The sequence below is a fragment of the Vitis vinifera genome, chromosome 9 (assembly GCF_030704535.1).
Source record: "Vitis vinifera cultivar Pinot Noir 40024 chromosome 9, ASM3070453v1".
NCBI classification, from domain to species: domain Eukaryota; kingdom Viridiplantae; phylum Streptophyta; class Magnoliopsida; order Vitales; family Vitaceae; genus Vitis; species Vitis vinifera.
In genome coordinates, this window is record NC_081813.1 from 15,177,366 (window position 1) to 15,193,094 (window position 15,729).

At 33.1% G+C, this 15,729-nt stretch overlaps 1 long non-coding RNA gene across 1 annotated transcript; it reads right to left on the reverse strand.

The window, feature by feature from the left end:
- Nucleotides 1–1,950: 1,950 nt before the first annotated feature.
- LOC132252637 (uncharacterized) lies at nucleotides 1,951–9,810 on the reverse strand. Its single transcript, XR_009466589.1, has 3 exons — nucleotides 9,768–9,810; nucleotides 3,354–3,415; nucleotides 1,951–2,068 (listed from the first exon to the last, which is right to left on the reverse strand). It is a non-coding gene; the product is annotated as an uncharacterized LOC132252637 (long non-coding RNA).
- Between the last annotated feature and the right edge of the window lie 5,919 nt (nucleotides 9,811–15,729).

A 15,729-nucleotide genomic window follows, 5' to 3' on the forward strand; every position in this document is an offset into this window, starting at 1 on the left:
TCAAAATTAAATAAAATTAAAAGGATAAATATAAAAAAAATTTAAAAGTGAAGTGATAGTAATTTTTTAAAATAGGATTAATGAGATAAATGATGATACATCTAATATTAAAACTATAATTTATTTAATTCAAATGCATTCAATAATGTAAAATAAATGATGATGCATATATAATTTTTTAATATTTATATTTTTTTTATATTTAATGATCATATAAATGATATTAAAATACTTGTTAAGAAATTTATAATGGTGGTTTTTATATATTTATTAATTAATTAAATAAAAATTTTAAATAGAACAATAAGAATTTATTTATTTATTTTTTAATAATAAACTTTAACATATTTATTATCTACATATATTAACAAAGAAGAAATTGACCCAACCGCCCAGCAGTAACTAGGCTTGAACCTAAGCCTTTTGGCCTAGGCTTGAATCTTGGCAGTAGCGACAACAGGGCAAAAATATTTGAAATTTGACTGGTTTGACGCACTAAGCCCACCAACTCCATGTTGACCAAAGTTTGACTTCCCGAAAAATCAGCAAAAAGCCAATAAATGCCGATATTTTGACGAAATTCTAGAAAAATCAATCAAACGACTTTCGATATTGAATATAGTGTCGGCCTCACCCGATAAGCGAAATTTCGCCGATATTTTGGTGAAAAATCGCGACATTTCAAACCATGGTTCTAACAAAGGAGTTTGAAGGCATTCACAATGAGAAGTATATCGTTGGATTCACTTGTTGTTTGTAATTTTACAAATACAAATGCTGCATTCATTGATATATGGAGGTTTCCTTCCCTAACATCTTTTAAGCTAAATCTTGCCAACAGTTTGCTAGGGCATCTTGGTCAAACGGGGATTGGCCATATGTTTAAAAACCATTTCAAATGACAATATCTTAGCCATCTCAAAACCAGCTAGTAGAGACTTGGCTATTGAGGTAAAGATTTGATCTCTTGTAGAGGCCATAAAGGGGGGAAAGGTTTAGGCTTACAATGTTTTTTGGATTGAAGGTAACTCCACTATCATGATCCAAGGACAACAAAGAAAAATGCCTCATTTGGAGATATGCCCATTTAATAAAGGAGACACCACATTATTCTAGAGAATTTCTAGCGGAATATAAAGCAAATAGGAGGTATCATAATTAATACACAAATTTCCTAGCCATGAGAGGGGCATCTACTTCAAAAGTCCTTTAAGGTCATTTAGCATGTGTATAGAGCTACTATACTATGATTACTTATCTTTCAATTTAATGTCATGAAAGAACACATCCTTTCTTTTCCAAGTCCTTACTATTCCAGAATTAATTTTTTGTTGCTTCTTACCAATATATGGAGTGCATTAGTTAGACATTTTAAAATTAAAAGATTAGCAAATTTCAAACAAAAGTGTATCTGCATGCAAATTATTTGAAGTGAAAGGCAAACTAAACATCTATCAACTTCAAAAAAGAAATAAATAAATAAATAAAAAATTGTTTTATGAAATAAGTACAACAACAAACCTTTTGTTCTGGAGGACCAGTACCCCTTGACTTTTTAATCCACAACTCCTAAAGGCCTTTCAAATTCCCATTTTCTTGATCCAAATTATTAGAGTATCTGGAGTTTCCATCACTCAATTGCTGTCCTTTATTCTTCCTAAGAAAGCTCATACCAGAAGGCCTTTGATGTTGAGCAATGGAAGAATGTCGTCTCAAAGCAAACAAGACCTCCTCCGTTGTGCTCCTAATTTCAGATCCAAAAACACAGGAATCCCACTGTTTCAACCACAAGAGGACCTGCAGAACAACAATACAAGGTTAATTAATCATGAAAAAAAATTAAACAAATAGAAACTCCAAATGTAAATAAGCCTTCTAAGGTTTTGGCTTTGTAGGAACTTCAAACTAATACTATGAACAATGTGTTCACCTCACGATTTATCTGTTCATCACTGAGAAGCTCTGTAAATGAACTTGGAGCATATTTATCCACCCAAAGCTGTTCATTGACCACTTGTGTTTCAGGGAGGATTGCATCATTCTGCAATTCAGAACTTGCTTGCAAAGCCTAAGCATGACAACAATATTCATAAGAAACATTATAATGTGTAGAAAATATTTTCTAAAAGGGAAACAACTTCAATGTTCCTACCCCTAAAAATTAATATTGTACATCACATAGCATGATAAAATTTAAGATAATTTCTAACTTTATATATGAATTGAGACAAGGGTTAATTTTTTGATTTCTTTAGTGAAAATTTGGTGGTTCATATGGCCTTTTGCATAAAACTTCATAAGATCTTCTAATAATAAAAGTCATCAGAGAGTCCCAGTTATGCAGCAGACACTTCAAAAGGAGTTGCGGCTAGCTTGAGCACAATACTCTCAAACATGTTTCAGACATTTCTCAGATGTGTCCAAAATTTTGAATAATTTTTTCATGGCCTAAATAAATCAAACATTCAGTGGAAAAGTATAAGGTATTTCCTAAATAAAGAAAAATAATATAGTTTAGAAGAGAGACTACTGAAGAGGAGTAATACACTACCAAATTCCCCAAGCTTTTTCTTCCTGGTAATGCAATTGTGAGTTTGGAAATTTAAATAAATTTACTAATATTTGTATTATTATATAAAATATAGAAATAGTATCTTTTTTTCTAATAGTTAAATAAGAATCACAGTAATATATTTTTCATGTATAAGTCCTTCAAAATTTATCATGTCATAAATTGATGTCATATTGGAATTGTGTCTCATGTCCAAATCCTATTCAAACTTAACCTCTTCCAAGGGTGATGGACTCATGTCTCATGTCTATGTCCATGCTATACAGTATCAAAATTAACCACTTCCAAGGTTCTCAATTACCAGAAGAGCTTTAAGGCCCCAATGGATCATTCTGGTTTTATCAAGTAGCTGCCATCCACTAAATTTTCTTAGGACCCTCATAGGATTCAAATCATAAGATGATGTGTTACCCATATAGACAAAATGGAAGCTTCTATATTGGTAACCTGATTTTGTGAAACAATGATATGAACAAAAGCAGTTCATGAATCTGATCAGAACAAAAAAACAAGAATAAATTGATATTCTGCAATAAAGGTGACCAGTTAGGAAAGCTTCGATGCTACTTACAGCATATTAATGAATTTTTTATACACAAAACCAAGTGATTTTCTTTAATTCATCAAGTTAAATATCTGTTCAATGAAAGAAAAGAAAAAAGAGCATTGACATCAAACATGAATTATTACAAGTTGTTTTCACAAATAGAACACTAAATAATACCATTGCCCAAAAAAAAAAAAAAAAAAAAAAAAAAAACCAAGAAAAAAAACGATATACCTTTGTGAAAGCATCTTGTTCCACTCTTTGCATTAGAACACTAATGGGTTCCAAAATAAGACCTGTAAAGTGGATAGATTGGGAAAAGATCAAAGGCCTGGAATCAACTACTTCAAATATTAATTTTGTGCAAAAATAATATCATATACAAATGAATAAGGATGCCTACAGAATCTTGGAATTATACAAAGTGAGCAATGTCACAAGGACTCGATCTGTGAAAAAAATGCCCTTGACTCCCATTCATGGCAGGTAGAGTACCACAGAAATCACTCCATGTAACAGATAAAAGAAAACAGAACTGTAACACATTAAGATCTAGTCAAAGTCTTTTGACATTTTGATCGATCAAGTTGGAGGTAGGGTGCTGGCAAGATCACAAAGAGGATCAAAGGATTCTCAGAGTAGATTAAGTTTGGAGCTAAGCATTTGTCTTTGTTGCTGCAAGGGGTGGAAGTATGTTGTCAGGATGTAAATCTGAATAGCTTCAGAAAGGCCTAGACAGACAGGAGGAAGAAGTTTCAACTTGGAGCTCAGGAGCAATGTAGCTAGCACATTCTCCTCATGTGTTATGTTTGCTCAGTGGAGGCAAAGAGATTTTCCCTTGTGTTCCCAAAAGGAAGGAGAGTATTAAGGGGGTGGGTGGTGCTAGCCAGAAAGTTAAGAGCCCTTGATGTAGAGCTTCCCCTTGGATTTTTTGAGGTACTCAAAGCCAACAATTCCCTTGCTCCAGGTTGTATAGCCAAGAGCATCAAAGAAGGAACACCTTTTAATAATGCAGTAAAAGATGGTTGGAGGGGTGTGGACAAGGTTGTGTGGTTTCAATTTGGAGGTTTGGATTTTTTCAACAAAATGCAGGCCATAAATCAATGTTTAGTGGGAAAATGGGGTAAGGTATCAGGTGAGACACTATTTCTTCCATCCTGAAAGTCTTGGGTTAAGTATAATTGGAGAATGAGAGTGGATATCCATCTTGCCTTCATAGGTGGCTTTCCTATTTTATTTGAGTTTGGATTTAGTTATGAAGTCAAAAGGTCCTTAGAAAAGAGTGACAATGTTCAAGAGGAAGAGGCTATTGTAAAAAAAAAAAAAGGGTTCTAAAGGTTGGCTAACTTAGGGAAGGAGATAAGGTGGCTGAATCTTAGGTGATGATTATGGGTCTTCCTTTGTTTTTGTGGCACAGAGGCTTTTTTAAGCAATTAGGTGAAGCTTGTGAAGGCTTCATAGTTGTAGATGAAGACACTGCAATGCGCTGAAATTTATAGTGGGAGAGGTAGTAGTAAAAACAAATGGAAGGAAGGTCCCAAGAAGTTTGCAAGTTATGGTAGGAAAGCTTTACTTCGCCATTCAACTGTGGTGGGAGATTCCACCATGGATGTTGGTGGTGAAGCCGCTCAAGCTTAGGTAGGGGCTGGAGGTTGGAGAGGACTTGGACGGTGCTTTACACATCGCAGCGAGACTAGGGTTGGTGGACCATATGCAAATAAACATGGGGATGTTTGCATGTCACCCCATGAAATGAAGGGGGTTGCATTAGGTATAGGCGTGGATGGAGGCTTAGGCACTATGGATGCGTGTTGTGTTTCTTTTAAAGGGGAAGGTCTAGGCCTAATGGAGATGATTGGCCCTTTAGCATTACGAGAGCCTTATGCAATCTCTCATCAGGCTAAAACCATGAGCTCTAGCAATCGTGAGGGTTTCGAAGGTTCATTACTCTCTGACATGATTGTGAGTGTCAAAGATGATCTCAAACCCACGGTTGAGAAGAGATTTCTAGTTAAGGTTGTGTTGTTGACTCCTATGGATGTAATCCTAGTGAAGGAGGCCTCCTACTTCCCAAGTAAGCTTCCTTACTCCATACTCTATTAGGGGACGGGGCATTCTCTTCTTTTTCAATCTCAAATGGCAATCTTCCAATGGAAAAGACAATAGGGAGTATGGTTCACTGGGATAACCCTCTTAATGGGTCTTTTCCAAAGGCTGAAAATTTAATGGTTGGAACTTTCTGCTTTATTCTGAAAAATGGAATGATGGTGGAGATGTTAGCAAGCACTATGAGAGGTGGTTGTAGTGATCAAGAAGAAAGATTCATTGAGGAGCCTTCCTCATTATGTGATTCCCCTCCATGTAGAGCGATCCAAATCTTCAACTGCTCCACGGATACCTTCAAAAATTAGCAACTTTCAACATATTTGAGGGAATGTCAATTGAGGATCTTAAGGAAGAAAATAATGGCTTCTTAAAAGGGTTGGATAATAGAAAGAGGAGCAAAGATTTAAGTTAAGTAATAAAAAAGAATTTGGCACTTGGATCCAGATTTAAGAGGAGACTTCGCAAAGTGGAGTGCTCCATTAACCATAATTCAGCTTCAAGAAAAGAGAGGAGGAATAGAAGCTATTTAGAGATATGCAAAGTTTAGTGAAGAAGATTTGAATCCTCTTGAGAAGGAAATCCAAAGCCTCGAGTGCTTAGTCAATTATAATAGTGTTTCAACCACAGTAAAAGGAAAGGGGAGAGGGGTGCGAAGTTAGTGGCAGGGGTCTCTGTTGACCACTAGTGGTTCGACTAGGGGTTCTTTGTTCATTCTAGGTAAGGTTTTTTATGTTTTTCTCTTTGTTCGACTAGGGGTTCTTTGTTCATTCTAGGTAAGGTTTTTTATGTTTTTCTCTTTTTTGGTTTTTCGCTAAGGGGTTTCCAACCCTTGTTGGAGCTAGGTGTTGGTGGGACGGTGGGTTTTAATCTTTCTCTCTTCTTTTATTGCTTGCCTATGGGTCATATTTGTATACTCCGTGTGTGCTTTGTTGCACCTTTTTGCAAGCGTTTTTAATATATTTTGCTTATTTACCTATCAAAAAGAAAATATTTGAATCCTTTTATGAAAGATTTGAAAGTCATATTAATGATATAGAAAAGCGGAAAGTAGCAAAGGCTTTGATCACATTGTAGAGGGTAAACCTAGTTCATCTAGAAGAGACCAAGGTGTAATAAATGTCGAGTTAATTGGTGAGGAATTTAGGAGTACATAGAATATAAATTGGGGTAATGTGGAGGCCAGAGGGCAAGTAGGGGGTATTTTAGTTTTTTTGGGACAATAAGTTCATGAAGCTTCTAGAGGTAGAAATGGGGTGCCTTCTCTTTCATGTTGGTTTAAGAACTGCAAGGATAATTTTATTTAGATGCTTTTAGGAGTGTATAGGTCAATTCATAATGGAGAGAGAGAGAGAGAGAGAGAGAGGATCTATGGTCAAAATTGGGAGATATTAGAGCATTGTGGAGCAACCCTTGTTGCATTGGAAGGGATCTTAATGTTTGTCAAATTCCTAGGGGAAAGAAGAAATTTGAAGATCATAGATGAACTTCAATTGAGGGATCGTCCCCTTGCGGCGGGTCCTTTTACTTAGTGTGGTGATCTAAATATTCAATCCTTTTCTAGACTGGATAGCTACCTTGATTCAAAAGAGTGGGAAAGTCACTTCAATTGTTTGACCCAAAGTGTGTTGCCTAAACTTGTTTTTGATCCTGCTCCTATTTTATTGATGAAAGAGAGATGAGGAAGGGCAAAATGCCTTTTGGGTTTGAAAATATGAAGCTAAATGTAGAAGGTTTTAAAGACCTAGTTAGAAATTGGTGGGAAGGCTACAATGTTAATGGCTCTTATAGCCACATTTTAGCTAGCAAACTAAAGGCTTTGAAGCAGGATCCACAAGTCTAGAATAGAGAGGTGGTAGGGAATTTGTCTACTAATAAAGTTGCAACTCTCAACAAGATTGGTTTCGGGGATGCAAAAACAAAGGAGACCGCCCTTTCAATGGAGGAAAGTGAGGTTAAGAGGGGATAATGGAGGAGTTCAGAATGTAGGTAGTAATACAATAGATCTCCTAGAGTAGAAACCACGAGAATTATGGCTAAAAGAAAGAGAAAAAAAATTCTAAAGTTCTTCCACAAAATGTCAAATTCCCATAGAAGGACTTATTTGGTTACAATTAAAGTGAACTTTAAGCGGGAGGAGAGCTTCAAAGAAGGCCTTATTTGATGAATTAGTTGATAGTCCATATGGAGAAAAAAAGTGAAGGCTTAGGCATCAAAAATTTGTCTATTCTAAACAAGGCCTTCCTTGGAAAATGGTGTTAGAGATTGCAACTAAGAATAATCCCTTTGGAAGCAAGTCATTATAGGGAAGAGTGGGGAGGAAGAGGACGGATGGTGCTCGAGAGCATCGAAGGAAAGGATATGGGGTGGAGTTGTGGAAGGCTATTAAGAGCAAGTGAGAGGAGTTTCATAATAAGATTGGGTATAGGGTGGGAAACGGTAGGAGGGTAAAATTTTGGAAGGATAGATGGTACAACAATGATTCCCTAGAAGAGGCTTTTCCTAAGTTGTTCTCTATGGTCCCTGCTAAAGATGTACAATTGACTAATTTGTGGGAGTAGAGTAGGTAGAGAGGTTGTTGGAATCCCTTGTTTACAAGACAAAACATCGACTAAGAGTGAGGAGAGGTGTAGGTTTTTTAAGAGATTGCAAGGGCAAATAATTAGAAGGGATGTAGAGCATATCATAATTTAGTTGGATATCAAAGAGTGGCAAATTTATAGTTAAATCGCTTTATTCCTTAAGAAATCATAGAATGGAGGCATTTCCATCTGGCATTATATGGACCATGGGTTCCAATGATAGTTGACTTTTTTGTTTGGAAGCTTTATGGGGAACATTCTAACTTCAAATCAACTCAAAAGGAGGGGTTCACAGTTGTCGGGTAAGTGTTATTTGTGTAAAGTAAAGGAAGAAACGATGGACCATATCCTCCTTCATTGTTCCAAAGCAGTCATGCTTTGGCAATTAATTTATGCTCTATTAGGTGTTCAGTAAGTGGTGATCTCCTTAGTTCGAGATGTCCTTCTAAGCTAGCACATACCCTTTGTAGGAAAACAGTGTGGAGAGCAGCTCCTTTATTTTGATTTTTGGAGTAGAGAAATAAGAGAGTTTTCGAGAACACTAAAAATGCAAATCGAGCAATTAAACAACTATTTATGTACAATTTTTTAGAATAGGTTAGGGTACACACAAGAGACAGCTCTTTGTCAATGATCAACGCTATCGATAGTTGAACTCTAAGAGTCTAAGTAAGGCAAGGGTGTTGTTTTTTGTGTTTCCCTCTACCATGTTTCACCTTTAGCGCTTGAATACACCATGTATACTTTTGTGTGCCCTTTTGATAAGCACTTTTAATACAATTGATCCTTACCTATCAAAAAGACCATGCCAAATTGTTGCAAATTTCTTTCATTTAGAACATCTGATAACTTGGTACCTTCTTTCCAAAAGAATAAACATAAAAGAAATCCAAAAAGAGTATTCATTCTATCATGTCCCTAAATTGTCTTGCATTCAAAGGAACAACACTCACAACCATAACGTTGGAATGCTAGTTAGTGAATTCAAGACATGTGTCAAGGCAAATCTCAAGAAACATTCATAACACCATAAACCTAATTTGCAAGAGTCATGTGGGGCATAGCTTAATACACAAGGATCACTTCATGACTGACTGCAGATCTGACATAATTTTCAGAAATAAGTCTCTCACAACATAATAAAAATATCAAAATCATACTAAACTCAATTCAGTGAAACCTTAGTCCTAACAATTAGGGGTGTTAGGTAAATCCTATTTTGCCACTTGCCCCTACTTAAGGTAATATCCTCCCTTTAAAATCATGTGACCTTCTCAAGATTCCAGTTTGTCAACCCTTGAAGCCAAAATTCCAGTTTGTTAACACTTGAAGCTGGAACTTGGTTGTCTGGACAAATGTGATGAAACTATTTTGATACACTTCAGGTCAGGCTATAACCTAAACTTCCAAACAAAATAAGAAATATGATTATTTGGTTTGCTAGTGACTAATATACTTTGGCTGGAGGTTCCTCGATAAAAATCTAATCAAAAATCAGAGTTCAAGCTAATATTTCACAGAAATAATAAAAAGAAGAACAATGATGAAATTCTTCAACAAATTAATATGATAGGGCAAATGCAATTCCCTCTCTATATCATCAACATCCAAGCAATTATGGCAGTGATTCCACAATTGAACTTCATTTGGTTGCCAAGAAGATGAGGAAAAAGAAAAGGAAAAAGAAAAGGAAAATAAAAAGGTAAAAACTCAAAACACCACTTTTAACTAAACAATTGCCGCATTGAACTAAGTGGAGCTCTGGTGATTATGTTGTTTTTCAGGATCCAGACATAGCAAAATTTAAAGACATGTTTGGTTCTGTTACCTGAAAACGGTTTTCAAAAACCAAAATTGTGTTGTGGTCAGTTGATAAATACGCCCTAGAATTCATAGATTGCATTTACTGTTCTTTTCCTCCATTCTCTCGGTAACCAAACAACTACCACAAAACTAGACTCACCCTTGGTGCGTCCCTCTAAATCAAGTTTCTTCAACCTCCCGTCTCTCCCAGTCGCGCTAATCTTCAAGTAAACCCTATCGCCACCTGGTCTAGTCACCAGAATACAATCACCGTCAATCTCTGACGCGTATCGCGAAACGATTCTCTCCTCATCAACAACCATAGGCTCCAAATCACCGTCACTGACCTGCGGCAGCGAGTACCGCAGCCAATCTTCCTCAGCTCCCGTCTCAGACAGATCAGCTTTGCTACGCTTTCCAGAATCGGGGGCATCTGGTCCGTCGGATAGGGGGCGTTTCTGGCCATTGACTTGAGGTTGTGAGAGTGGTGAAGGAGGTTCAGGGAGCTGTTCTTCTTCTTCTTCAGGGTAGGGTTCTGGGGGTTCTTGGTCTTCGTAGTCTTCGAGGTCTTGGTGGAGGTGAGAATTGGCTTCCAGCCATTCGAGCTCTTCTGGGAGGGGAATGTACATGTTGGCGTCCATTGATGGGTGAAGGTGGGCAGGAGAATGGTTGCAGAGAAGTGATTGAGATTCTGGCACTCGTTTGGCGGGAAAGTGAAGAGAATAGCGACAAAGCCAGGTTAGGGTGGCATTGGTGGTACTTAAGGGAAGGAGAAAAAATAAATGTTTAAAGAGAAATAATTTTCTTGCATTTGATTTTATTATGAAAAAATAGGGGAAGAAAATCTAGTATAATTAAAATTATTATTAGTTAATATATTTCAAAAATATTTAATCTTTATAAAAAAAAATAAAAATAAATATCTTAGTGACTTTAAAATTATTCTAGCATTTTCTGTTTTTCTATTTTTTTTTTCTCCTCCATTTTTCTCTATCATTTTTTTTATAATCAAAGATAGTCTATAAGGGTATTTAATAAATTAATCTAATCACTCCATAACTTAATTTAAATTCATTAATTAGATATATTTAATAAAATAATTTAATATTATAAATGAATTTTAAGTAATAAGTCAAAAAAATTAACTTATTTTTAATCTTTATTTTTTTTTTAATCATTTAATAATATATGGTAATGGTATATTTTACAAGTATAGTTCTACATCTACTACATATCTTTTATAATAATTGTTCATAGTTATATCATATATTTATCATACTGTAAATAGATGTTTAACAAATAAAGTTATTATTTAAGCTTAATAAAAATAAATACGAGTTTAAATTAATGAAGATAAATATTAATTAAAATCAGTGAAGATAAATATTAGTTAAAATTAATAAGAATAAATATATTAATTAAATGATTTATAATAAAATTTAAATTAACTTTATTAAACAACCTTAAATCTTAAAGTTTAAAATAAATAATAAGTTTTAAATAATAGTTTAAGAATAATTTAATTTAAAGTCAACTTAACTTATCAAGTAATAAGTATTAAATTTTACAAAACACCCTTTAAGTGGTAAAAATTTTAATACCAAAATTATAGGTGCTCAATTTTATAAATAAAAAGTGTTTTGTATTATTTTAATTCAAAGTAGTAAATTTAATTTGAATATTCGATAATAGAAATAATGAAAGTTTGTTTTATTCTTTACAAATTTAAGAAATATTTGGTAAACTTAATACTTATTACTTAATAACTTAAGTTGACTTTAAGTTAAATCATACTTCAGTCATTGATTTAAAACTTATTACTTTAAGTATTAAGGTTGTTTGATAAAATTAATTTAAAATTTATTATAAATCATCAAATTTATATATTTATTCTCATAAATTATTATTTGGGTAAAGGAGATCAAATAACAATGGAGGTCATGGAGTAGCAAAAGAGATTATGAGAAATTATGACAAATGATGGTAAAAAAGTAAAATAAAGATGTAAATTTAAAAATGAGTTAATTGTTTTTACTTATTACTTAAATTTGTTTTGTTGAATTTCTTTTTCAATGATGTACTTTTTTTTTATACTTATCAACAAGATAAAAAAAATTGAATTTAGAACAGAATAGGCACATCATGGAGGTCATGGAGTAGAAAAAGAGATTATGAGAAATTATGACAAATGATGGTAAAAAAGTAAAATAAAGATGTAAATTTAAAAATGAGTTAATTGTTTTTACTTATTACCTAAAATTGTTTTTTACTTTAAGTTATTTTACCAAATATACTTAATTTACTTAACAACTTAAATTAAGTCATTAAGTCACTTTGTGTTATTAAATTGGTTTACTAAACACACATTTAATTTCATACTTATCATATGCTATTCATAAATTTTTAAGCATTGTGCATAATATTGCATGGAAATAAAATTATTCACATAGGATTAGTTCAAGTTGCTATAAAACCTTTATTTAGGCTAGGATTAGATATTCCTGTGTTTGCATGCCTTAGAGACGCTAGATCTATAAAATTTACTGATTCAATACTTAGCATGATAAATTCAAACCTTGCTAATGGTCCTATTTATTTTAATTGCTTTCCAAACTTTTCTATGAACATAAATGATCCTAGTATACTTTCTAGTCTAACTTTAAATATTAAAACTAAAAACATGAATTTTGTAGAAGAAGCTCAAACTATAGCAATAATTTATAGGATATATTATAAAGTCATGACTACTCAATTAAATCCTAGAGCCATATGTCAATCTGTTAAAGATGAAACATTATTATTACAATATAATCCTAATAATACTCAAGCTTTTGTTCCTAAAAAATTAAAATGGAATGAAATTACTCAAGGGAGTCAATGGGAATTAAAAGATTTAACTCATCCAAAACCTATTAAACCTTTAACAACTCCTTCAAAAATTATTCAACATACTGATGGTACTATTCAAATAGAATTTTCTCCAGCTTCTAGATATTCTTTCAATCAAGATTTCATGTCTTCAAGACCTTCTACTTCAAATGCTAGCTTAAATAGTGTCAATTTTGCTCCAAAAATTCCTATTCCTGTTTATCAACAAAATGAATCTCCTCCTGTGTCTCCTACTCATTCGGATATGTTTCCCAATCAAGTCAACATAATTCATAAGAAAAATTACAAAAAGACTCCTTTTACTCCTAATGTAGAAGATTCTTGATATCTCTTAACTAAGCATTTCTAAGAGATATTTTTCAAAAGTTTGTCTGGCTTCTTCTTCAAGGACATATTCTTTTTTGTACTTATCAACAAGATAAGTAAATTGAGTTTGAAACAAAAGAGGAATTTCAGGAAAGTTATTTGCAGAGATGATTTTTTGAATATTGTCTTCAGCAATGAGATTATAGTTAGAAGAACTATAAATCTCATAATCAAGGTCTCTTGCAATCATTCTTGATCTCCAATGTCTGATTTGTTTTTTGAGACTGGATTTAGTACAAGGCCAAGGGTCCTCGGTACCAAACAACTGATATTTTCTCTGATTTGCTTTGAGCAAAATGAGATGTTGAGCAGGGTAGACTCCTCCATCATTCAACCATTCAGGAGGTTTACTTTCTATGATGAGTTCAACATATTTGAAATCATTAATGAAGGCATTTAAAACACAGACAGCTAATTTTCTTCCAAATTTATCAGTTTGATCAGGATGAGAGAAAATCAATTGATAAAGAACTCCATAGTCCATGAGGAGGGTTGGAGTTAGCTCTATCGACTCATTGTTGAATTTAATGACTATTGGTTTATAACTGTCTAGGTCAATGTTGGCTTTGCATATACTGTAAGTAAGAGCACACTTACAGTCATGCCTTTCTAATGGAATTTCTCTACACAAGGGATCGGTCTTTGGACAATTATTATAAGTGTTGTCATAACAAGAAATCCAAGTGAAGCTCATCCCTTGAATAGTAATTCCAAAAGTGCTACAGTCAGCAAGAAATTGCATAATATGCTCTTGCTTTGCTTCTCATATAGCTTTAGCCTTTTCACCTATCATCTGTCTAATGCTTTCAAGAAGGTCCAAATTTTTTAACTTGAAAAATGAAAATCTGGAAATTTGACATTCTTGGCTTTCCTTAGAAAGTTTTGAATCTTCATTTGGTTTTGAAAGTTATTTTTGAAATTCATTTTGAAAATCTTTTGAAAATGCATCTTTGGATCCTTTTGCTTTTTTCCTGCAAATGAAATTTTCAAGATCTGTATCCATTGGGGTGCAATGTATATCAAAACTTGAAGGGTTAGAAAAACTTTCTAATTTATCATTTAACTGTTTAAAATGGAAAGATAAGGCATTTAAAGCTTCCAACTTTTGAATATCACTTTTTGCATTCCAGAGGTTGTCTAAAATGCATTTTTGTGATCTGTCTAAACCTTCAATATCTTTATGAATCCGAAATGATAGATTACATTTAGGAAATACTGGAAGAGTAAATTTCCCAAATGTAATTCTTTCTTGCTCCATCTGTAAACAAAGTTTAAATGTTAGTATCTTTATTGAAGAATAAAACAAATATCTAATGGTTTTGTCTTTATCATACCAAATTTGAAAATATATTGAGTTTATGAGGGGAACATAATTTCTAATAATGATGTTAAAATGAGTTTTTGAATATTTTGAAATCACATTTATTGACTTATATGAGCATGCATAAATACCATCACAATCTTTTTGATTATCTGATTCTTCTTCTAGACTTGACTCTTCACTTGATATTTCTTGAGTTATGAGGTTTTGATTATCTTCTTCTGATTCATAATTTTCACTTGATTCATCATTTTCTTTATCAATCATTAATCCTATCATTAAATTTTTGAGTTTATCACTTATTTCTAATGAATTGATTTTATTTTCTAATTGACAATCTCTTGAATAATGACCTACTTTTCCACATTTATAACAAGTAGGTGTTTTCTTTTTTAAATTTGATTTGTTTGGAGGTTTTGATTTATTAGGAGTAGATTTTACAAATTTCTTTTGAAATTTTGATTCTGTTGAGGGTTTTTTACTTTTTATTTTATTTTGTTTATTTTTTCTTTTTAAAGGGGCAACTAATGTATCATAACCGTAATATGAACAAAATTTTCCTAATTCTTTTCTATTATCTTGTTTTTCTTTTTTCATTTGACTTTTTAATTTGAGATCAGTACAAAGGGCTAAACCTTCATTATTAACAAAAGTAATTAATTCTCCATATGTTAATGACTCATAAGGAATCCTATCATTATGAATATTTCTTATTCTTTGTCTAACTTTTTCTGCAAATAAGGTGGGTAATCCTGATATAAATTTTTCTTGCCAATAATGATTTCCACAATAAGGTCTTGACATAACTTTGACTAAAAACATATCTTTATACCACTTAAAATCTTGAAGTGTTGGACATCTAAGATTGTTAAGGATTTCAGAAGTTCTTTCTTGAAAATAGACTGGATCTCCTATAAAATGTTTTGTTATTGCAAATATTAGAGTATTGACAGCATCTTCTTCATAAGTTTGGACTGATGTTCCTTCTTCTTTGATTATTGTCTTTTTTGCATTTAATATATATTCTCTATCATTTTGACTCAAATAATGATCCCACCATCCTTTAAGCAAACCAGTAAATCCTATGACTAAGGCACCGGCAGCATGAAAGTCAGAATTACTAGTCTTGATTCTATATGCATTAGCAGCCATCATCATTTCATGAAGCAGATTGATTATTTGATGTTCACTCATTCCATCTATATTCCATTCATAAAAACTACTACCATCATAACTAGCAGCTAATTGATAATTTCTTTCTTCTAATTGGACATCAGGAAAAGAGGGTTTTGAATAATAATTTTTTCTACTTACAAAATTATTAGAAATTGCATTGACTGTTGCAGGAGGTTTTACTATTGAATCCGGAGACATTTTGAATTGTTCTTCTATTTTATTGATTTCTGATTTTCCTTTTGTTATGGTTTGTTGGATGGAGAAGGATCCTTACCCTGTAGAAACTCCCGAGTAAGGAAATCAGGAAGGGAATTCAACTAAATTTTTCTCTTGTAATTTTCTTTGAGTTAGAGTCATCCCTCTGCTGTCA